General features: G+C 46.3%; 1 protein-coding gene across 2 annotated transcripts in view; it reads right to left on the bottom strand.

Moving 5' to 3' along the window:
• The window catches only part of KANK1 (KN motif and ankyrin repeat domains 1), a 194,586-nt gene that overhangs the window by 129,029 nt on the left and 40,447 nt on the right, over positions 1-25,110 (bottom strand). For both annotated transcript variants that reach the window (XM_059411922.1, XM_059411923.1), the window contains exon 2: positions 1,057-1,184. The gene's annotated coding sequence lies outside the window, so the exon portion shown is untranslated. The remainder of the gene's footprint in view (positions 1-1,056; positions 1,185-25,110) is intronic.

Below are 25,110 nucleotides of genomic sequence, written 5' to 3'. Positions count from 1 at the left end.
TTTATTTATTTCTTTGAGAGAGACAGAGAGAGCGCCAGAGATGGCAAGAGAGAGCTCCAGTGGGGAGAAGCAGGAGAAGCAGACTCCCCACTGAGCAGGGAGTGGGGCTCGATCCCAGGACCCCCAGGATCATGGCCTGAGCCGAAGACAGACGCGTAACCCACTGAGCCACCCAGCGGCCCGAGGAATAAGCATCTTCTTAAGGAAAAGAGATATGCAAAATAAATAAATAAATAAATTTTTAAAAAGCCAACCTTATCTAACCGGTTCAAGTTCTGAATGGGTTCACCAGCCGTGTGAGCATGGGTAAGCCATTTCATTTCCCTGCACCTCCGTTTTCTTACGTTTAAATGAGGATAATAAAAGAGACACTTCACCAGCTTGTGAGAATTCATAAATTAATACATGTCAGGTGCTGGGGACAGAGCCCGGCCTAAAGCAAGCCTGTGGTAAATGTCACTCGCTTTGCAAATATCTAGCAAGTTGGCACGCATACCACTCACGCACAACACACCGACCCACGTCATCACAAATATTTGTAATAAAAAATATTACAAGTAACGCATCTAAATTTGAACACGGATTTTCTCTGGAAGTGGAAGGACAGACTTTTATTCCCCCTCCTTTTAAATTCTCTAGAGGTCTGAAATTCTCTTTACTCGACGAAAGCCAGCAATATATTATCACTGAAGTATCTCCATTTTTTCCAAGTGGCCTTAGTAATATCCCTTTCCGTCTATTCACTTTCCCTAACATAATCCACTCCATGCATATTGTGTTTCTGGAAATAGGGTACTTCTCCTGATTTAATCCGAGGAGTAATACGTTTTCCCCTTTATTCTTGAGAGCCAAGCAGCTAGCTCATATTTTATCCTATAAAAGTCTCTCCTGCCCTCTTACACATTTGCGGAGGAAGAGCGCTCCGCAAGGCTTATGAGAGCATTAAAGCGGGGTTGGGGGGTGGGGTGGGGACTGGATTAAGGGCTCCAAAAAGCAAAGGTCAAGGGGACAAACAGGACAACCTCGGGACAGCCATACGGAAAACGTCCACCTCACCTCAGCCAGGTCAGGCCAGAAGATGACTGTGATCAGTGTCCCGGCCCCATGGACGCTCTCCCCCGTGTGGTCCGAAGACGGAGGCAATTCAGCTGTTCATCAGGCCGTCCAGCCGGGCGACGATCGTTCTGAAAGGAAAGGAAGCTTGGTGAGGGAAATGTCGGGGAGCCATATCCTTGCCAGGCCTGGGACCTGCGGGAGAGGGGAGTCCGTTAGTGGCTGCGGAGTGGAGACATGAGACTTAAGTCCTTTCCCCGGGGTGGGGCGGGGACGGGGGGCGGAGGGTGCAGCCCAGCATGACAGAGGGCCCACGAGAGGATGCAATCGGGGGTGTCCTTTGCTCTCAGGACAAGCTTAGTGGCTCACTCCCAGGGTGCGTCCCCGTCCCTTCGAAGACGAGGGCTGGTGCCTCCTCGACGCGCGCCGTTGGCCCCCATGGCTGCTCCTGCACCAGTCGATCCGTGCAGAAGGCAGCTCGCTCACACCGTCCGTTTGGACATCTTGGTCTCCCTGTCGTTTCGGAGTCGGACCACTCCGTCAGAGAGCTGAGGCCTTTCTCAGGAAACGCGTTCCATCGATGACGTTCTCTGTGTGCGGGAGCTCTCTGGGATTCCAGCCTGGGGATGGTTTTCCAGACACCGCGCCTTGTGGGACCACTCCGGAGCCCCTTTCTCTTGCAGTGTCCCACAGCTCTCCCTCGCCTGGACCCACCAAGAGCCTCCAGATGCCGCGGCACCCCAGCTCCCCCAGCAGCAGCCTCGGGCCGGCCTCGCCCCGCAGTCACCGCCCACCCAGGCTCCCTCACAGAGCAGCCACTCCAGCCCTCCTCCTACCTGTGCCCCCTCAGCAGCCCCCACTCCCCCGGGTCTCAGTTCTCTGGACCGCGAAGTAGAGAACAGACTAAAATGGTCTCCATCCTCATTGTGCTTGGAAGTCGGAGGTCGCTGCGCTTAAATCCTGGCCCAGGCGCTCCCTGCCTTCCCACAGAGCGCAGTCTGCCACGTGTGAGATGGGAACAGGCTGTCTGCCCCCTCAGGTTGCTCTAAAGGTAAGAACTAGGAGACCATGTGCCTGGCGTATACCAGAGGCTCGAGAAATAGGAGGGCTCCCCACCCGGCCTTAGAGGGTATGTGCAGATGACTTTGCTGGTCTTTGAATTTCCAAATCTAGTGTTCTCTTACATCCAGATCCGTGGCAGTAATAACATTCTCTCCTGGCAAACATAAACTGCTCTGAGAACCGTCAGCACCTTTCATAATCTAGCTCAACTCTACCTCATCTTCCTCCAACATCCAACAAACACCTTCTCTCCTTGCCAGGCTAAGTCTTCCTAGGTTCCAAAGCACACACCCTTAGACCCTATCTGTGGACCCATCACTCCCCATGGGGGACGCGGCTTTCTTATTCCCCATCAAGGCCCCGCTGAGCCCCTGGCCCTCCCAAGGCCCAGGTTCCAGGCGATTTAACCCTCACATGGTGTCCTAACAGCCCTATCCGTTGTTTCGTGTTTATCAAGCTCGGTGGTCCAGCTGGAATGGGGCTATTCTGATTATTTTAAGTTTTTCACTTTAGTATAGATCACGTTTCAGTGTTTATAAGCCAGGTATTTGGGGGATCAGCTTTGCAAATGCTTTTTGAAATTTATATGCCTTTGTGCCTTAATGTAATAAGATTTTTTATTTTTTAATTTTATTTATTTTTTTTTAAGATTTTATTTATTAGAGACACAGGGAGAGAGGGAAGGCAAGCAGGGGGATGTGGGAGAGGGAGAAGCAGGCTTCCTGCTGAGCAGGGAGCCCGATGCGGGGCTCGACCCCAGGATCCCGGGATCATGACCTGAGCTGAAGGCAGACGCTTAACAACTGAGTCACCTGTGCCCCAAGATTTTTTTTTTAATTAATGCCACTATTTTCATTTGCCCGGAGTCTCACCCGGGAGCTTATTCTGACAGCAATGAGGAAACCATACACAGAAAACCCAGTGGCCTCCTCACGGAGCCAGGAGAAGAGTTCTAAGCACATCCAGCACCTACAGATTTTGTGTCAGGGCACACGCTGAGAAGCCAGCTTGTGATCAAACCCTCTGCATCAATAGGGGGACTCACAGGAGAGAAAGGGGACTGGCTGTCACTGTTTACCTCAAGAAAGGCGGTGGCTGTGATTTCAGGGCTACATGAAGGTTCTAAGGGGGATGACAGGAGAAAGAGTGACAGAGAAAGAACCACCTTGGAAGGAGACACAGAGGGGACACGGGCAGAAGAACCGTGCGGAGGAGAGCACAAGCCCAGAGAAACAGAAGCGATGTCGAAGGCCGTGGATGGGGGACTCACCAGAGGTCCCTGAACTTACACTAGTAAGGTGGCCACTGGTGACCCCTGGGGACGATTTGCAATCGTGCTGGTACAGTACGCAAGCTGAAGGGGACTGAGCAGAAAGCAGGAGGCAATGGAGACAAGCAGAGATAAGCCACAGAGTTTGTCCTGGTCATTTTGTACCCGGAAGCTTACCTGACTTAAGCCAGTAAAAGTACCTCTCCTGTTGCTTATTCCCTTGCTCCTGGCTTCGCCACGTGCACAGAGCTCAGTCACCAAAAACAACTGACTGCAGACCCTCTCTGCCCAGCACGCCCTGGGCGTGCCTGCTTCTACTTCTCTAAGAAACCTTCCAGAACTATTCAACGGCCATATGCTGACCACTTTCAGCATCGAAATTCTATTTCCCTCTTCAGGAAAATGATAGTTATCTATTTATCAGAGAAAACAAACATACAACCCCCCCCCCCCCCGCAACCCACACACTACAATATGTCAGGTCAAAAGGAGCAAAAGTCCAAGTTCAGGTGAGATTCGAGAGGACGACCTCGAGGTGACTTGCATAATTTATGCTAACCTGTCAAAAAGAGAACTTTAAACAGTTTTGTCTTCCTTCAAAATAGGGCTTTAAGCTTAGAGCCATCAGACAGGTACCTCTGAAACTAAGAATACGATGTATGTTCATTAATTGAATTGTGAAATTAACTGAATTGGATTTAAATGTAAAAAAAATATTTAAAGGAAAAATCAGATATGAATAAAGAAAAATATGAAAAAAGTGTTATTAGCATTTTTAGTCTTCTGCTTTGGTAGGTACTCATGACACATTTAAAAACAAAATACACAAAAGTGTCTCCTGGGACTTAAGAGACTCGGTAACAGAATTATCGCCAGCTGAGTTTCCAGTGACATTTCTTTCTCAACAGTAACTCTGGTGTCTCTGCCGGTAGCTCCCCAGGCTACCAGCTCCTGTACCGTCCCGTCCACTCTGTGCTTTAACAACCTCTCTTCTCCCTCCTCTGTCCCGTGTCTTGACCGCCGAGGAGCCGTTCTGGTCACAGGATAAATATTTCTGTTTAGGAACCAAGGCCACTTTATCAGCCCCTACAGACTTAACCCCGTGGCCGCCTACTTTCCAACATTCCAATTACCCTTCAAGGTTCTTCGGGAGGTTATACGTTGGTGATGACTGTGGTAACAGTAGACACGTGAGCCCGTGCTCTTGTTGCGGGCGGGGGGAGGCAAGGGCACTGCTGCATCAATATTTTATGTGGAGCCGATGCTGAAATCCTAGACGAGGAGGCATGCACAGGCCCTCGGTCATCTGCTGGTTGCCCAAGGCGGCAGAGTTTTCTTAATGCCGCGAGCAAGCTTTGTCACCTGCTAGAGGGTTCTCCTTGATTTGCTCCTAAATATCTCCCCCCCAACACACACACACGCACCTGAGATGTTTTTATTTTTTTGATGCCGTAACTGTGCTGTGGGCCAGGCTGCGGATGACCTAAGGGCGAAGGACGGCGGCTGATCCGCCCAAGTGTCCCCGTCGCCGGCAGCCTGGTGCGCGCAAAGTCTGAGGGCAAAAGTGCGCCGTGTGTGGGAGCCAGGTAGGGGAGCCCCCTGCAGAACTAAATCACCCCTCGCCAGAGACGGGGAGTAGGAAAAGCTCTCCGGATGCTTGTACGAATTCACGGGAGAGGCATGGAAAACGGTTAGGCACGGGAAGGCTACTCCTCTGCAATCGACAGGTTTCCCAGCGGGCTCCGGAAACAGCCCAACAACAAACGCCGTTATGCACCTGGCTTGGAGCAGGACCAGCTCCCTCCAAATCTGGAGCCGGGAGGAAGAGCAGAAGATGCCTCTGAGCGGCGACCCGACCCAGGGGACGGTGGCTCATGCCTGCAGAGGAGCTGGGCCAGCTCGAGGCCTGGCTGTTGGCTGGACGTGGACAGTCTCGACCCCAGGGCGGGAGGCGTCTCCGTGTGTCTGCCTGGCCCCGCTTCCCTCATTCCGGGGCCTGGAGGGCTCTGGCTTCCCTGCACCAGGGAGGCTGTGGTCGGAAGGAGGACGTGGCTAAGATGGTTGCAGGAGAGCTGAGGGTGAAACGTGGAGCAGCAGAGGGTCACACTCACTCGCTGGCCGTACCCCCAGACACGAGGGTCCGAGAGAACGGCAGGAGGGGGAGCCTGGACTCCTCGTGTGACAAAGTGCCGCCTCCCCAGCCTCAGTTCTGACCCAGCAGCAGCAAGGATCAGTGTGAAGAGATGACCTGGGGGCCTTCCGACGTCACGACGAAGAGCAGGAGCCTGGGACAACTCCAGCGCCGTCTGGGGAGGGCGACACCGGGGAGAGCCGCCAGCCTCACCTTTCCGCGACCACCAGCGACGCAGAGTCAGAGGAGCACAGCATTTCTTCACCCCGAGTCTGTGCACCAAGACTCTTCCCCAATCTGAATTCACCCCTGAGTGAGCAAACGAACCCACGATGCCGAAAGGATTAGCATCTAACAACCTACACAGATTTTCTGAGTCTTCGTTCAGATTCACCGAGTTCCATCAGGAGAGGAGAGCGGCACTCAGAGGAAAGGATGCTCTCCCAGGAGGGACTCAGGAGGCTTTTCCACCACGCGGGCATTCGCCGTGAACGTCAGCCTTGCTCGTCACCAGGGCTGTGTAAAGGGTCTGCGCCGACAGAGGCAGGTGTCACCGGAGGCATCACCCGCTCCCAGCCCCGAGGCCTCGTGGGGCGGAGTCACTTCGGGAAATCCACGATCATCCGTGACCGGACGCCCCAGTCTGCCCCAAGGTTCTTCAGGTCCAGCAGCCAGATCTTCTGGGAGCCAAAGAGGGCACCTCCCCCAGAGCGCACAACTAATGAATAAACCCACAGCAACATGTTCGTGGTATGCGTCGGGGGAGACTCCCCACAGCAACTACTCCCTTCTCTGGAATGTCCTGACCCAGCCAGAGGGTCAGAGCTGACTCGCCCATACTGCCCCCCCATATACACACATCTCACCCAGCCACGGCCTCACGGGGCCCATGAAGACGTCAGGCCCATGTGAAACAAGACGCCTCTCCCGTAGGGCTTCAAAGCAGCAGCCGGGGGCCAGAAGCAGGTGGCCCGGGAACCGACAGCGCCGGTCTGCGGGAAGGCGGCGGGGAGCTGAGAGCAGGCGAGACGACACACAGCGTCCTCCCCCGCCTCATGCTCTCTGGTTTTGATCCTAGGTCTTCTCTGAAGAGTCGGGATTCTCTTCACGATCCTGAGAAAGCCCTCCTGGAGTTGGTGTGACCCTCACAGCCAAAGACACCCAAGAGAACACCATCCTCTCCCGGTTACCGTGTTCTTAGTTTAACAACTGGGTGCCCTGGGCGAGCACTGGAGCAGACCCGAGAAGGCAGAGCCAGGCTGGGGTATGAGGGGCAGCAGGGCAGGGGGTGCCCGGTGGAGTCCATGCTCTGAACTCGGAACACATCTCCACATCTGGGCCTCTTGTCCCCCATTTCAGCATGCCTGACCGCCAAATTATACCTCACCGAATCCTGTTTTTCTAGGCTTGCATGGTGAATAGCCTGCTTTAGCTGATATTTTACATATATATATATATATAAATATATATGTATCAATGTAGTCCATTCCTGTTTCCACCTGCTGATATTCTATTAAATCAAGATATGAAGGTAAAAGGGCGTCTGGGTGGCTTAGTCATTAAGCCTCTGCCTTTGGCTCGGGTCATGATCCCAGGGTCCTGGGATCGAGCCCTGCCTCAGGCTCCCTGATCCGTGAGGAGACTGCTTCTTTCTCTGCCTGCTGCTCCTCCTGCTTGTGCTTTCTCTTTCTCTCTGACAAATAAACAAAGGAAATGTTTAAGGAAAAAAAAAAAGATATGAAGGTAAAACCCCGAGGGGGATATTTGTACTCTGCACGGTGCCACCCCGATATAGGCTTGTCATCTTCAAGATGGAATTATCAGCAGAGCTCGAGCCTGCGTTACAAGACAAGTTAAACATTGCACAGAGGTGGGATTAAATAGTTATCTAAAGTAACACGGTTTGGGGGGTTTTGTGGGCAGAAAACTGGTAGGGTCTGGAATAACTTCCCCCATAAACATCCATGTGTAATTTCTTGATACGGTGAAAGAATAGTCAACTCGGTCAAGCATATTTTCTCTTCACTTGTCATACGTGATTTTTCCTTAAAAACTTGCAATGAGGGACGCCTGGGTGGCTCAGTTGGTTGGACAACTGCCTTCATCTCAGGTCATGATCTCGGAGTCCCGGGATCGAGTCCCGCATCAGGCTCCCAGCTCCATGGGGATTCTGCTTCTGTCTCTGCCCTTCTCCTCACTCATGCTCTCTCTCCCTGTCTCTCTCTCAAATAAATAAATAAAATCTTAAAAAAAAAAAACAAAAAAAACCTTGCAATGATCTTGTAACAAGGTATAAAGCTAGCTGTTTGTGTATGTATATAGCTTTTTATAAAAATCAACAGTCCAATACATTCTTAAACTGCAATACTGTCCAGGAGAGCAAAATTAAAAGATATTCAATTTTTAAATTTTACACAGAGGGCTCAAGGAAAGAAAAGCTTTTCTCTTTTAGGATTAATCAGTAGGAGAATAGTTAACTGACCATGTAAACTATACTATTAATACACACAACTTTTTTACCATCTGTGGTTTGGCAAAGGGTGGGAAATAAAAAAAAAGAAGTTACACTTGAGAAACTGCACAGGGAATAAGGAGCATCTGTCATCCAAAATACACTTCCTTTCTTTGTATCTAAATTTTATATAAAGGAGGAAGAACATTTCCAACTTCAAGCAAAGCAAACAAAAGGTGAATGAAGGCTTGTACGTGTGTGAGACCAGATCAGAAAGTGCTTTCCCTCCGATGGGCTTACCGCTCGGCTCAGTCCTGCCCTTCAAACCAGGAGCCCCGGGATAGAACGTTTCATACTCTCCAGGATTCCGACCCTCTTTCAGCTCTCCGTGGAGCAGGTGACCACATCTGAGGGTGACCGGGGGCAAGGTGGCAGGAAGTCCCTCGCTAGACCCTGAGGCCTTGAGGAAAGGTGTGCAAGCAGGTAACGACCCACTACCAGCACCCGGGCAGGGGTTCCGTACAGTGCCACTCTGAGCTGCGGTGCGCTCTTATCCCCAAAGTCTAGATGCCAAACATCTTTACTTTCCCAGAAAATCAGAGCAAAATGTACCATTAAAAACAAAACAAAACAAAAAAATGAAACAGGAGCACCTGGGTGGCTTGGTCGGTTAGGCGGCCGATTCTTGATTTGGGCTCAGGTCCCGATCTCGGGGATGCTGAGATCGAGCCCTACATTGGGCTCTGCGTTCAGTGGTGAGACAGCTTCAGGATTCTCCCTCTCCCTCTGCACCAACCCCACTCTCTCTCTCTCTCTCTCTCTCAAATAAATCTTAAAAACAAACAAACAAAGACAACCAAGCACCTAAAACTAGCAGTTTTCAAATCTAAGTGTAACTCCGAATCCAAAGCATTAATCTATTAAAGCACAGATGGCCGGTTCCCACCTGAGTGTCCGAGTCACCAGGTCTGGGGTGAGGCCTGAGAATGTCCATTTCCAACAAGTTCCCAGGGGACATGCGTTGCTGCCGCAGGCAGGGCTGGTGGTGGTGTTGGGGGACGGGGTGGGGTAGGGGGTGCGGGCACCACATCTTGAGAACTACTGTCTTAAACAGAAGCAGACAAAGGGCGTGCACGAGCTCTACAGGACAGGGTACGAGCTTGGTGTGGACGACAGGGACAGCTGTTCACCACGCCCCTCCCGTCAGGAGCAGGAAGTCAACCACTTTACGAGCCCTGCTCCCCTCTCCGGCATGTCTGTCCTAGAACTCCTGCTCCAGGGAGAGGCACCGAGCTCAGCAGGAGGGCCCCACATCTCAAGCACAAACCCCATGTCCTGTGACCCTGTGAGCTGGGGCGCAGCCCCCAACATGAAAGAATGTAGCAGCAACGCCCGGTGCTCACCCATCAGAGAACCAAAGCTAATGGCCAATGTCACTCCTGAGAGTGAGACTCCAACCGGAATACGACGAAGCAGCCACGAGGCCCGAGGGGTACAGTAAGGGCACAGCCCGACAGGAGAGAGGCTGGGGGAAAGGCACCTGCTGGAGAGATGCAAGCACACAGCAGCTCCCCTTCTTCTGCCTCCTGACCTGTCCTCTCCCTGCACCTTGAAAAGTCAGGTTGGGGGAGGGGGGCTGTGGGGGCCATCTGTGCCAAGGAGGCTGCCCCCTGCTCCCCAGCCTCTCTCCCCTCAGACCCCCGCGGGTCTGATCACCCTGGCGACTCTGAGCATTGAGAACAACACCCACAGGTCCCAAAGCCGTGCTTCTCAAACTGGCACCTGCGTCACAAGCACGCAAAGGGCTCTGAAAACACAAACTGCCGGGCTCTGACCTCCGGGTGCAGTTCCGCAGATCCGGGGTAAAGCCGACAATTTAGATTTCTAACAAGCTCTCAGATGATGCCGATGGCCCAAGGACCACACTCAGAGCCACCTGTTGGGCTATTCCTTGCTATTAATGAGTACACTATCTCCTTTAATTAGTTTATTACATGAAAGAGAGTATGAACATGGCTTTTGTCACCAACCTTGCGACTGACCTCAGACAGTACAGCACTTTCTGTGCTTTAATTCTCCACCCGTAAACTGAGAACACCTACCTCCCAAATACTGTTGACCTGATGAAAGGTTATTACTGAGTAATTTAAAAGACGTCCCCCACTACCAGCTGCTGCCTTGTCTTTTAGAATATTGCTGACTGCCTCGATAGAAATAATTTATAACATTTAAGACAAATACCCATACCCCTCCTCCACCACACAAGATTGGAGAAATCCTTCTCTTTTAAAAAAGACAAAGTCTAGCCAATGTGAGCCTTCCCCAAATGCAGAAAAATTGAAGATACTTTTGATTATTCCTCATGGAAAGAGATATTACTTCAGTCAAGTTCCATGTTAGGTGTAACGACCAAGCAAACACACACAGGTTTCAATTTGAAATATACATACTTTTTTTTTTATTTTTTTAAAGAGTGTGTACTTTCGACAAAGAATTACAAAATGCAATGGCTTCTTCCCAGTTGAGAACACAGGGCTGTACAGTTGCCCATTTCAATATTAACAATCAGGTAAATGCCAGATTTCAATCTTGGGAAGTAAGAGCAGGGATCCAGGCTTATTTCCCCAGAGTGCCCCAGTCAACTAGGTCAGGCAGCAAAGTTCGCCAAGGAAATGCTCTCAACCTCATTAATTATCAGAGCCCAGGCTCTGGCATTTCAAGACAGAGAGCTGGCGCCCTGCCCAGTCACCCTCCTCCCGTTCCTCAGCCTTTATGGAATATTACAAGCACAGACCTCCTGTCACCTTTCCCAGGAGGAGAGTGGGGCTGAAGTGGGCCTTTCAAATATTTGCAGTCCAGGGGCCAAGTGAGTCCATGCTAGTGATGATCAGTGAGTTCTAATGGGACAATACAACTCCCTCCAGGACAAAGACAGAGCCAGGTTAGACTTGCAAGCATCCTGGGGACACAGAGCACAGGTGGATGGGCAAAGCCAGCCGCTAGCTTCCTTGCTCTCGGCCTCTAATGAAAGCCACCAGCAATTACAAGAATGAGAAGTGTGCTGTTCATCGACAGTTAACCCCATCTAATACTAAACATTCGCAAAGTGTGTATGTATCTCCTTTACCGTGTAAGGTAGGGAGCCTGGGCTCCCTCCGTCAGTCATTCTTACCCCAAGGGGGTAACTCTTCAGTCTTTTCACTCAGGATGTCTAGAGCAAACATCAATCCATCTCAACGGAGAGCAGTGACTTATGAGAGAGAAGACAAGAACACAAGAACACAATGGGGGGAAGAAAAGTTCCTTCAATAAACAACGGGGGGGAAATTGGACAGCCACAGGCACAAGAATGAAACTGGACCTCTCATACACACACACACAAAATCAACTCAAAATAGATAAGGCATCTGAACATAAGACCTGCGACCACAGAACTCCTGAGGTCAGTCAGCTGATGATTTTTTTTTTTTAATATGACACCAAAAGCAAAAGAAACAAAAGCAAAAATAAAACAAGTGGGACTAAATGGAACTAAAAACCTTCTCCACAACAAAGAAGATCATCAATAAAATGAAAGGGCAACTTTCTGAATGGGACCTAATAAGGGTTAATATCTAAATTATATAAAGAATGTATACAGCTCAGGGCACCCAGTTGGCTCACTTGGTAGAGCATGCGACACCTGATTTCAGGGTTGTGAGTTCAAGCCCATTGTTGGGTGTGGAGAGTACTTAAAAAAAAAAAAAAAAAAAAAGAAAGGAAGGAAGAAAGAAAATCTTAAAAAAAAAAAAAGAACTCATGCAACTTAATAGCAAACAAAACAAACCAATAAATAGCAATACCATAAACCAATTAAAAAATGAGCAGAGGATCTGGATACTTTTCCAGAGATAGAGATGGATAACAGATACATGAAAAAGATGCTCTATAACATCAATCATCAGTGAAATGCAGATCCAAACCACAATGAGATGTTACCTCGCACTTGTTAGAGTGGCTAATACCAAAGACAAGAGGAGGAGTCGGGCACCTGGCTGGCTCAGTTGGTGGAACGTGTGGGTCTTGATCTCAGGGTCATGAGTTTGAACCCCAACTGGGTGTAGCTAACACTTAATTTAAAAAAAAAAAGATAAGAAGTAGCAAGTGCTGGTGAGGATATGGAGAAAAAGGGACCCTGTATGCAAGGTTGGCAGGCATGAAACGTGGTGCAGCCACTCTAGAAAACAGTAAGAAGCTTCCTCGAATAATTAAAAGTAGAGCTACCATATGACCGAGCAAACTCGAGTTCTGGATATGTAGGTGAAGAAAATGAAAACCCTACTTTGAAAAGCTATCCGCATCCCCATTTCACTGCAGCATTATTGACAAGAGTCATGATTTGAAAACAGCCTAAGGGTCCTTAATGGATGTGGATAAGCAAAATGTGGCATATATTTTGCCACATATAAATGTGGCAGCGAAACATTGCTCAGCCATAAAGGAGAACCGGATCGTGCCACCCGTGACAACACAGATGGACCTAGAGGGTGCAAGTGACATTAAGTCAGACAGAGAAAGACAAATAGCATATGATCTCTCTTATATGTAGGACCTAAACCACCAAAAAAAAGGCAAAACCAAGCTCACAGATGGAGAACAGGCTGGCAGTTCCAAGGGTGGGGGTGGGGGAAGGGGATAGGCAAACTGATCATTGTTGTTTAAATAAAAATTTTCATTTAATTGCTGCTTGACATGTAGGTCTTTTTTAAATTCATTATACAAAGATTTTTTTCAACATTTCTTTCAATAAGTTCCAGTTAGTTAAGATAAATATGTCCTCTTAAAAAGCATAAATATATTTTTAATCACTGTTTATTATATATACAAGCTAGAGACATCTAAGTCTACGAAAAACTGAGGTTCTAATTCCAAGTCATTTGCAACTGAAATGACTGAAAAAAGGAAAACCCACAGGTCTTCCCAGCAGCTGCTGGGGTAGACCAGCAGACACACAGGCTCAACTAGCATCTCCAGGTTGTTCTGACCTTGACCCACAGGGAAACTGGGAAGAACATTTGATGACTGTAGGACTTGACTTTATGAGACAAGAAGTTAAAGGATAAAATGTGAATCTTTACCAAATACCTAAATTTTTCCTACAAACCCCTATTTCTCCTTCCCTGATTAATCTGTGCCTTTTCAAGAAAAATTATCTTTAATTTTTCTGATATATTAGGAAAAACATCTCACTCTGTGCATCTAAGTTTCTTGGCTGAGACTTGCTCCAACTGTATTTCAGCATTCATTCCAAGAAGCAGAATCGTGTGTTTCTAACTGTAAATTTACATGAGATTTTAAGTGCCTGGGGACCGGAGCAACTATCTTGGTCATTGTTTCCTTGTTTAAAAATGTACTCTGTCTTAAAGATATTTGATTGAAAAATGACGCATGGCCTATTTCCTTACCTATTAAATTGAAAAAAAAGCAATCTATCTTGTTCAACATGTGCTCTCCCTTACTAAATCTTAACAAATAATGCATTCCTAAGGCTCTGGTGCTCAGAATTTTCTTTAACGGTCTCCTACATTAGAACAAATCCACTAGAGGCACCTGGGTGGCTCAGTGGGTTAGGCCCCTGCCTTCGGCTCAGGTCATGATCTCAGGGTCCTGGGATCGAGTCCCACATTGGGCTCTCTCCTCAGCGGGGGGCCTGCTTCCTCCTCCTCCTCTCTCTCTCTCTGCCTGCCTCTCTGCCTACTTGTGATCTGTCAAATAAATAAATAAAATCTTTTAAAAAAAAAATAAAAAGAACAAATCCACTAACATCTACCACCAAAAGAACACTATGTAACTTCTGCATTACCAACCTCCAGCAATGGTCAACGGTCCCCTCCAGGGAAACTTTTCTCTGCCTCTGACATGTACATAACTGTATCCAGTACCACTGTTTGTCTTGGTAACAATGCTTTTCTTGTAGAGAAGACACATGACACCACCTTTGCACACTAACACCCCACAGAAGGAGATGCTCCTGGATGGAGCCCCACAGCTGGGTGGAAGAGCACTGAGATCACCCCCACTGAGACAGACGCTCACATCCCACCATGTGGTGGACAATGGTCCCATTTAAAAGAAATAAATTGGGGGCGCCTGGGTAGCTCAGTGGGTTAAAGCCTCTGCTTTCGGCTTAGGTCATGGTCCCAGGTTCCTGGGATGGAGTCCTGCATCGGGCTCTCTGCTCAGTGGGGAGCCTGCTTCCTCCTCTCTCTCTGCCTGCCTCTCTGCCTACTTGTGATCTCTGTCTGTCAAATAAAGAAATAAAATCTTAAAAAAAATTAAAAAATTAAAAAATTTAAAAAATTTTAAAAAACAAAAGAAATAAATTGGGCAAAACACATCCAGGGTCTTTAGAGTGATTACAGTTATTCGGTATTATTTCTATATATGTTCATACACATATACACACATATATACACACACACATACACACACATACACACACACAAGTTTATAATTTCTAACCCAGTCACTTTGCTTCTAATAACACACATTAAAGAAATAAGGTTCACAACAATAGAAAAAATTAGGCACAAATACATGTATTGCCCCACTAACTACCACAATAAAATGTCAGAAATTTAAATTACTATTAAACAGTAGGGAGACACTAAACATGCGTATGAAGTCTTATGAAGAACTAAGTCAAGGAGTCTTCAATAACTTTATTAACATGAAGAGCAACGTAATTTAGTCTCCCTCAATATATCTTAAAAACTTACAAAAAGTACAAATTTTCAAATTGCTTAGTCTATGTAACTATTAGTATGTGTGACTTAGTATATGTCACTATTAATGTCAGTGAATGGAGACACTGTCCCGTGCTCAGTGTCCATAATAAAGAGGGTAAAGCAGTATGCTTCCAGATCTTATCAAAAGCTTTAAGAAAACCATTTCTGCCTTTTACAGTGATGAAAGTTCCTCTAACAGATTAACTTTCTGATCAGAACACCTCCTGGACAGGGTCTAGGTCACAGATCAGGTTTCTAGGGAGTGGAGTCTTGATTTCTGACTGTCTACACCCAGCCAGACCCACTGGGTAACAGTGTAGCCAGCCAGCAAGACTCTTGTGATCTTAAAACTGTCACCCCGGCTAGGAAAACAAGGGCATGCTAAGGACATCACATTTTCACAGTAATTAAAATACAGGGGCAGATTTTTAAAAAGAAGTCTAAGTGAGTTTTACAGAAATAACATCTTTTTCAAATGTCCATAATTTGCTATATATGTTTATACAAATACCATACATAACTTACTGTATATATTTATACCAAATAACATATATAAATATTTATCATATATAAACATATATACAAATATAACATATATAAAAATTGTTTAAATATACTAAGGAATTCAATACATTCTTAGTAGCACACCACACTCGAAGCACATCAGAGAAATACTAGGCATTTAAGCAAAAAAAAAAAAAAAAAAAAAGCCAAATACATAGAGGAAAAGAAATTATTTTCCTAAATAACCACTGCTTCAAAGAAATATAAATCCTAACATGAGACTGCTTTGACAATGACAGAAACACTTGGGCCTGGAGAAGTTGGGAAATTAACAAAACAGAAACCCTATAGGTCAAATCTTATGCATCCGGCCAAGGTGAGCACAAAGCTAAAAGCAAGCAAGTCCTGAGTAATTACAGTAAGTGAATTTCTCTGCCTCTGACATGTACATAACTGTATCCAGTACCACTGTTTGTCTTGGTAACAATGCTTTTCTTGTAGAGAAGACACATGACACCACCTTTGCAGTAAGTGAACTACACATGCAATGAGGAAAAACACCCAACTCCATTTGTTAGAAAAATTACTATGAAACACTAGAGCAACAGTGACTGCATTAAAAAAAACAAAACAAAAAAACAGAAACAATAAATCCAGGAGTTGATTTAACATTCAATAAAAGGGGTGCCTAGATGGCTCAGTTGGTTAAGCATCTGCCTTCAGCTCAGGTCATGGTCCCAGGGTCCTGGGATCCAGCCCTACATGAGGCTCCCCAGAGCCTGGTTCCCCCCCTGCTGCTCCCCCTGCTTGTGCTCTCTCACTCTCAAATAAATAAAATCTTAACAAAATAAAATAAAATCCAATAAAAAATAATAAAACCCTATTAAAGAAGTTAAGTGTGTATCTCTTCTAAGGGTACCTCAGTAAATAGTAAAGTAAATACTATTAGAAAAAAAAAAAGCACTAGGACATATTGAGGGAATTGAAAAAAGAATGATGAATAATACAGATGAAAAAGTTATGCTTTTTGAAATGGACATGACACAATGGAGGGGCAGCAGGAAGACTAGTAAACGGTGCCTTTAGCAGGTGGAAACAGCTGGGAGTCAGGTAGACTCAGGTGAGGTCTCTGCCCCAACAGCCTCCCAAGTCCTCTGTGCCCCGCAGAGGGGATGGTCCTGGACAGAGCCACACTGGGACCACCCGTACCAGCCCCAGGGGCTAGGTCAGCTGGGAAATGGGCATTCGCTCATACACTGCCCTGGGGTGGCTATTGCTCCCATAGTTAAAAGAAATCAACTAGGCAACATATATCACTGTCCTTTAAAGTGGTTACAGCTTTAAAAATAAATGTAACTTCTGACCCTGTAACTTTGCTTCTAATAATACGCCTTAAGAAAACATGTTTTAAACTCCCCCTCCCCCACGGATTAAGTAACGTAAATTCACTGCCCCACGATTATAATAGCAAATAGTTAGAAACTGAAATGACTACACAGATTTCATGTTTATGAAGATTTTATGAAGATGTGGAAATGCTTGTATTATACAATTAAGTGAAAACTGGGTATGAAGTTGATTCCACAAAAAATACATACAAGGGACTAGAAGGAAATCCAACAACGTTTCAATAATGTTTGTCCTTGGTCTCAAGACAGTCTTGGGGGCCTGATCTTTAAAACCTCTGAGGCTTAGGGGCACCTGGGTGGCTCAGTCAGGTAAATGTCCAACTCTTGATTGTGGCTCAGGTCATGATCTCAGGGTCATGGGATCGAGCCCCGGGTAGGGCTCCGTGCTCAGCAGGGAGTCTGAGATGCTCTCTCCTCCTACTCCTCTCTCTGCTCACTCACTAAAATAAAAAGAAATTAAAAAAAAAAAAACAAAAAACCCTCTGACACTTAAATGTGCCGAGAATAAGGTAGCACACGTTGACTTCATACCGGGCACCTAGTGGCTCAAAAGAAACGCAAGCACCCATCACACAGGGTCACCTTCCACACCTCCCACCGGACTGGTCTGTGATTTTAGTCAAATCGCAACTTCTGGGCTTTATTTTCCTCTCCGTATGGTGGGAATAATCGTAGTGACCGAGCCGCGGCAGGAAGGGGAGCTTAAACAAAGAATACAAAGTGGAGAACTTAGGCCTTCAATAAACGTTAGTGCTCGCCTCTCCCTCTCCTCGGAAAACAGTAAATTTTGTTCTTGCTGGCCAGTGTTGAGCCACTTAAAAAAAACAAAAATTAACTCTCAAGTCAACACCACTTGGCCACTTAAGTTCTAGAACACGTGCAACCGTCCAGACCACAGGAACGTACTCCTAAGAGGTCGGCCTCTGACGAGCCCAGGCACTGGTGCAGGTGGCCAGGGCTTCAGAAGGGGCCAACACTGCACGCGAGTTGGACAAGGAAGAGACCTGGAGGTGCTTTTCAAAAGAAAACACCCCCCTGGGTGCATAAGTAGGTTTCACGTTCCCCAGCACGTGCCTCATCCATAGGGGCCTTCCAAACTAGGACCTGCCGTCCGTGTTTTTTCCTTGTCGGCCACCATCTGTGCAGAAGAAATGAGCTGCGTTCTGCACGAGAGATCTTCAAACCCCGTCTGCACAAGGCTCAATGGGAGGGAACAGGAAACCATTTTTGCTGCTGTAAGAACAAGGGGGCAAGTTTCCGAGAGGGAGCTACTCCTGTTTTCTCCCCGCCAGCCACCAGACGGGGACGGGGGGTGGGGAAGATCTGTATCGGAATAAATGGTCCCCAGCTCTCTTTTTTATTTCAATGGCAAAAACGTGGCTGAATCTGCCTAGAGATCTCGGAAAGAACGTGGGCATGCACCTGCAAAGGAAACGAGAGGAAGTCAGACTTCGGCGTCTCTTCTAGGCCCCCGGCCACACTTGTGGAAGGCTGGGCCACGATTCCGGGCTCACTGGGCCCCTCCTCGGTGAAGCCACCCCACCCACACTCCTTGCTGCCTGTGCCATGCCTGTGCCGGGGGACTTTGTCTCCCGCTTGCCCCAGCGACCTGTGGGGGCCAGAGAAGCCGAAACCAACGCCGTTTGTCAGAGACATTCACGCGCGTTGACCCGACAAGATAAGGCAAAATGGGTAAACTGAGAGGCCGACTAAAGCATCGGAAAGCGGCACAGAGAAGGAGTGGTCAGCAGCGAGGCCATCGGCTGAAAGGGTGTTAGGAGGGGGGAGAGGAACCATGAAACCTGAGAGCTGGGTACGAGCCTAAAAGGGGAGGAGGCCAGAAGCAGGCAGGGGCCGAGTACGCAGTGTGCCCTTTTGGATATTAGCTAACGTTGACATGAAGCCATCACGGTTATCAGTACATTTAAAAACGCTGCTTTCCGTCCTTCCTCTTTTAGCACTGCTAAAATTACATATAGTTACATCACATGTGTTTTTCATGATGAGCGTAACACAGAGCCGAGCTTGGATCCGCAGTAGAGACACACACACGTCCAAGGGAGAGTTAAGTGCTGCTTTGGCGGACGTGCGCTCAAACGGTTTCGTATGAATGGGAAGTTCTGAAGAGTTTAAAGACTTCTCCCTTGACAAAGCAAGTGCACATTTTATAACACAGGGACAGCAGTGAGAAGCCAGGATGCTGAAGAACGAATAAAACAGAGTGTCCCCTCGGGAGCTCACAGGCTGTTTCCTGTTACAGATAAGAGAAAGAACAAGAACTTCTGGTGTTTGTCAGGTCTCCGACAAACATGTGTGCGGCATCTCTGAGTCCCCTGCTCGGTCTAGGTGTTGATAAGATTTCCTAGTGATCCAACAAGCTACTAGGGCTGAATTCATTTGGGTGGGTCAGAGCCCCTCATCTTTCTGGACTGTAGACTAATTTGAGATTTTTGACTTTAAAAAGGGAGAAGGAAAAAAAAAGAACTTCTTCCTAGCAAAGCACATATAAACAAAATTCTGGAGTCAGTTTCATAGACACGTCTCACCTGAAGCCCAAGGATAAGATGCTAATGTTCTAGCAACCATTTGCACCTACAGAAACATACATGTGCATATAATCATATAAGCCTAAACTGAAAGATTTTATGTTTCAACCATGCCAAGAGCTTCTGAGGTTCATTCTTTGGCTTCTCTTTTCAGTAACATCACATCAGTAGTGGCAACGAGAGAGGTCCTGTCAGAAATCAAACAGCACGTTTATTCTCAAACACAATGCATGGAGCGGACACAGACAGAGAATCACTCCGGTTTCACAATGGCTCTTCAGAGCTCTCAGTTAATGGAGTAGTCACAGTTTCAGACCCAACACAATGCACAAAGAATAGAAAGAGAGACAAAGTGGCCATATTAGGGATGTGGGTAACAGAATTATCTTCCTGGCAACAGCGACTTCAGTGCTGGCTATATATAAACAAAAAATATAAACAAAAAATTCTTCTCTATTAAAGGTCAGAAAATAAAAATAAAGTTTGACAAAACATTTTATCAGTTTGTTTGAAGCAACTTTGTGGACAGAAGTATGGTGTGCATGTTTGCTTCATCTTTTCTCTTAAGCAACCGAAGTACCTGATTCGATCTCTTCTCCATGTGCCGAGTGCTACTAGCCAGAGGGTCCACTAATGTGCAGCCTGAGACATGTCTCTCATCATTGGCTGATTTCTACCGTGGTTTGTGATAAGAACTCTGCATCACCTTCCTTATGGACTCTAAGATGGAAACAGGACACCTTTAGATAAAACCACCACCCGGTAAAAACTTCCATGACCTTTTTGAAGGTTATGTTAGACCACTGTCCAATATACAACTCCTTACCAAATGCCCTCTGCACATCTACGACTTGGGGTAATCCGGATTCTTTAACACATCCAGTTCTATCGGTAAGGTCATTTGGCAGAAAGTACCCAAAGCCTTGAAAGAAAGAAAGGAAGGAAGGAAGGAAGAAAGAGAAAAAGGACTAACTTTGAGCAAGCTATTCAATTTCTGAGAAGGTGTCCTAAGGAAATAACTTGACAAGTCCATGGCGATGGGAATATCTCAAAGATATTCATCATAACACTGGTGCTTATGATACTAAGAAATTGCAAACCACCAAAATGTCTACCAGTGAGAGATGGTTTTAATAAAGGGTGTATTCATGTAATAGGATGCTACATAGCCATTAGGAAGAATAATACAGATGGAGAAATATAAACACGAAATGATGTATATGCCGCAGTCGGTGGAAGAAAGCAAATCACTCATGAGTGTATATGAGATCTCATGTTCTTTGTGAACACACAGGGGAAAAAAAATCTTGAATTCACGGACAGAGAAGAGAAGGCTCTTATGTCTGTCTGGAAGCTTCAATTCTGAGAAGTTAGTCGGCTCTCCTTTCCACGGGTACAGCCCTTCTACTATTCCTGGTAGGACACAGTTTCTAGGCCATTTTCCTCCCTGGCTGCCCTCTTAAAATGCAGAGCTCAGAACCCAGGGCAGGCCCTCAGAGGCTGCCTGTCCAGTGCAGAAACAATGGCATGATTATCTCCTTTGTTCTGAACACTGTCATTAATGCTGCTCAAGATGGCCAACCATGTCAAGTGGCTGGCTCAAACCTTCAATCCTTTTTTTTTTTTTTTTAAGATTTTGTTTATTTATTTGACAGAGAGAGACACAGCCAGAGAGGGAACACAAGCAGAGAGAGAGGGAGAGGGAGAAGCAGGCTTCCCGCTGAGCAAGGAGCCCGATGGGGGCTTGATCCCAGGACCATGGGATCATGACCTGAACCAAAGGCAGACGCTTAACAACGGAGCCACCCAGGCACCCAAACCTTCCATCCTCTTAACAAGAGTGGCTAATGACCCAGGTCTCTCCATGCCACGGACATGCAATTGTTTTTCCTATACCAGGGATAAGGAAATTGCGTTCAGTAGAGCTTAATTGTATATTTGTTCATGCTGATTGCTTTTGACTTTTAGAAACCTTTTTCTATTCTGATTTCTGAAATCCTAACCCTGAGACAGATGCAAACGCAATCCGCCTTTATCAGAGACCGCCCTCTCAAACCAGGACACGTGTCTTTTCTTGGAAGGACTACCAAGCTATTTATCTTCTGACAACTTAAAATATTTTTATATGAAAACAAATGTGGACGAGTTAAAAAATAAAATACAAAGCAGATTTCTCTTTGGGCAAAAACATGCAACTTCAAAGACACATGATTCGCTTCCAACTTACCCAACGCTCCTGCCTGCCACTGACCCTGTACCTTTCACCCCTTCACAGCTTCCCCTAAAAAGTATAAACTCTGCTTTCCCTAAAGAGTTCCTTGATGGGAAAATGAGAATAGTAGTGGCAAGGCAGGGACGTGTAGAAAGTCAAAGAGCTAATTAACCTGCAACACACCTATGTACAGTATTATAATCAAATCTGTACTTTTCCAACTTACCCATAGAAGGATCCTAAGAAACTCAAACACTGAGTTTTATTCTGGTATCCCCTAACAATGATATTTACTCCAACTCTCTCTTCAATAACTAACTGATTCAGAAAGGAAGGAAGGGGGGGAGGGGGAAGAAAGAAAACAAAGTGACTTTAAGAAAGGCTTGTCCCTGGGAAACCCACGTTAACTCGCTGCAAACTGCTGTGCCTCTTTCCAAGCCAATCCCAAATCATCCCTTCTTCGCTCCAAGACCATTTCACACCTATTCTTTGGAAGGCACTCAACGAGAGTCCGTCGGTGAGAAAGGAAACCATGAGGAAGACAGAAAGATGACCCACAGAGGACTCCAACACAAGGAGAAAAGGCTTTGAGAAAGGAGCGTCGAGGTGGCCCAGTCAGTTAAGAGCCCAACTCTTGGTTTTGGCTCAGGGCATGATTTCAGGATTGTGAGATCAGGTCCTGTGCCGGGCTCTGTACTCAGTGGGGAGTGTGCTGGAGACTCTCTCTGCCTCTCTCTGCCCCTCCTGATTGCACTTTGGCTCTCTCTAAAATAAATAAATCCTTAAAAAAAAAAAAAGGCTTCCAGAAAGTTCCAGACCAGGAAAGCACTAGGCAGCAGGAGGGACGAGCTCTCTCTGGTAGGACCAAAGCCTCCATGAAGACGGGGCATAAAGGTAAGGATGGGGGTCACGGTAAGAGACACCAACCTGATTTTACCGGAGAATCGCCTTTAAAAGAGCTTTCTCAACCATACTTGGAAAGATCTAGCATTTCTCATTTTCTATTTCAGAAAATAAAAATCTTTTCCATTTCTAAAGAACACCTGCCTCTCTCTTCACTCTTTTTGGCCTTCCTCTTATCCTCTGAGATTGCCAGCACAAGGCTACAATCAGAAATATTAAACCTTTACACTTTCAACAGCATTTTTAAGTTTACGAAGCGTTTTCAAGTAGATTACCTCTGGCAGGAAAGCGTCCTAAGATAGGATGAACCCGGGCCTGGAGACGCAGACTCAGTGGAAGAAACTCCACATTCAGGTCACCTCCCCCAGCGTGGGCAGCCTCCCCCTGCCCTCAACATTTGTTTTGCTCTTTCCAATAAAAAAAAAATCATCATCCTTGAGTTGCCTAAGCTTAGACCAAAAAAAAAAAAATCAAAAAAAAAGAAAGAAAGAAAGAAAAGAAAGGAATAACAGTGTTGACTTATGTAATCAAAAACTTTGCACAAAAATAAATGAAATGGGTGACCAGTGCAAAAATATTTACAAGAAACTCTACGTGGCTATCTCTGATGTTTGGTGTTTAGAATAAATCTGTAAGACCGCAAGAACAGACCAGACAATTGACAAGAAGGTGACAAATCTGGGGCAAAAATCTTCAACACTTATGGGTAGACTACCCCCAAAAAAGGCTTGCAAAACTAGAGTAGATCCTTGCTGCTCACAGACTCCATATGTGCCAAGTGGCCCGCTCAGTGCACCCTCTAACCCCCAAATCACCGCTCACAGTCACTCGCGGCCATGTGCGGAGTGGTGACATCTTTGACTGACTGTAGCACACATTCCCAGCACAGGTCAAACAAGGCAACGCCCTGCCTTCTTGTTTCAGCTCTCCTGCCGTAAACAAGCATCCCTTTCACAGTCACTCAGTTCCACATTTTCTGCATTTTTGTTGATAACTGTCTTGTCTGAAGTGGCCCCCACGCAAAAGGCTACAGGGCTGTCCAGTGGTCTAAGTGCGAGGAGGCTGGGACAGGAGTTACGGGGAAACCGGGTGTTAGATGAGCTTCATTCAGGCCCCAGTTGCTGTGCTGGCAGCCAGGAGCTCAGTGTTGAAGAGTCAACAACATGTAACAAGGTATCTTTAAAATGGAAACACATATGAAAAAAGCTACACAGTAACTGCTGGCAGAAGTGTTAATGACCAAGAGCTCACAGGACCCTACCTAAACTAGTCCTTTTCAGACTAGGAGCAGCGCTTTAGTATTTATTAACTCAGTGCTCACGGCGCCCTACAGAACAGAAACGTCACACACAATAGCACCGACTGTGTAAGGATTCAGGGGGGAGGGGTTCCTCTCAATTTTTCCATATTCCTCATATTTCCTACAATGAGCAGTATTGCTATCTCTGGGTCCCCTGTGATATTTTAGAATCACCCCAAGTCCTACGTGTATTTTTTTTTCCTTACTGTTCTCTGCCTGAAAGAGAACACTGGTTTTTAACATAATCACCTGCCATTATCAAACCCTAACAAAATTAATAATTGTCTTATCACCGAGCATCAGTCCACATGAACATTTTCACGATTATCTCAAAAGTATGTTTTTGCAGATGGTCTGTCCAAATAATAATGCAAACAAGGTTGCATACCGCATCTCACCTGATGAGCCCGTACCGAGGAACCCCAGCAGAGGGATGAGTCCTGAGTGAGTTTGGAAAGAGAGAGGAGGCGCCCATATGACTGAAACAATCAAAGTAGAAAGAAGCCCAGCCCACCGAAATGGACAAAATAAACAAAACTAGAACTCAGCGGCAAAGTCAAAACCAGGGCAAGAGCCAGAGATAAGGCACCAACAGGCTGAGAACTGAAGTTGAGTAAGGAGTGTAATTGGATAAACTATTGAATTGTCTTAAGGGAACAAAGACATTAGATTTTACAATCCCACTTCAGATCAAGAGGGTAATGGAAGGGCAGCTATGAAAAAGAAAAACCTACAGTTGGTGTATCTGATTCATTTCACTTCCCAAACCTTAGTTTCACAAGCACATTTTGACATCATGGCACCCTGATAATTACATTATTAGTTTAAAAAGATCTTGGATAGGAGTTTATGTTTTATTTCACAGGGACCAAAATAAGTGTAAAATACCATATAAGGTAGTGACATTGGTATGACAGACTATTTCTAGCTCCCAGATTCTGATCCCGATCACTCCACAGATTTAGAATGCTGCTTTATTATTATTATTATTATTATTACTACTACTACTACTACTATTATTATTTTGCAAAAAGAAAATAAAGCCATGCAATTATCAGGGCGATAGCCAACCTTAGAGATCATTTACCAAGCCAGGCACTCCACAAGCACATGAGGTCAATAATATAATTATATCAAAGAGATGTGGAAACTGAAACTCCACGGTTAAATGATATTGTGAGGGTCACCCCTCATAACTGACGGCACCGGATCCTGAAACCAGCCTGGTCGAGGCTGGAGATTAAGAGTCAAACCACACTCAAACCAAGGAGAGCACAAGAAACCAAGCTTCCCAACTGCTTCGCCAGCTTTCTCTAAACACTGAGCTTCTCTCTGCTCAGCAGATACACAAACGAGGGAATTTTTTATGTGAGTAGTACATGTCCATTAATTTTAAAATAAGAAAATTAAGCCAGATAAACTAAGAAACTCTAACGAGAAACAATAAGGGTTGGCAGGGATGCGGAGAACCTGGGACCCCCGTGCAGAGCTGACACAAACA

Source organism: Mustela nigripes, chromosome 9 (genome assembly GCF_022355385.1).
Source record: "Mustela nigripes isolate SB6536 chromosome 9, MUSNIG.SB6536, whole genome shotgun sequence".
In the NCBI taxonomy this organism is placed as follows: domain Eukaryota; kingdom Metazoa; phylum Chordata; class Mammalia; order Carnivora; family Mustelidae; genus Mustela; species Mustela nigripes.
Note: the sequence above shows the minus strand (reverse complement) of the source record. Positions and strands in the feature narration are given on the sequence as shown.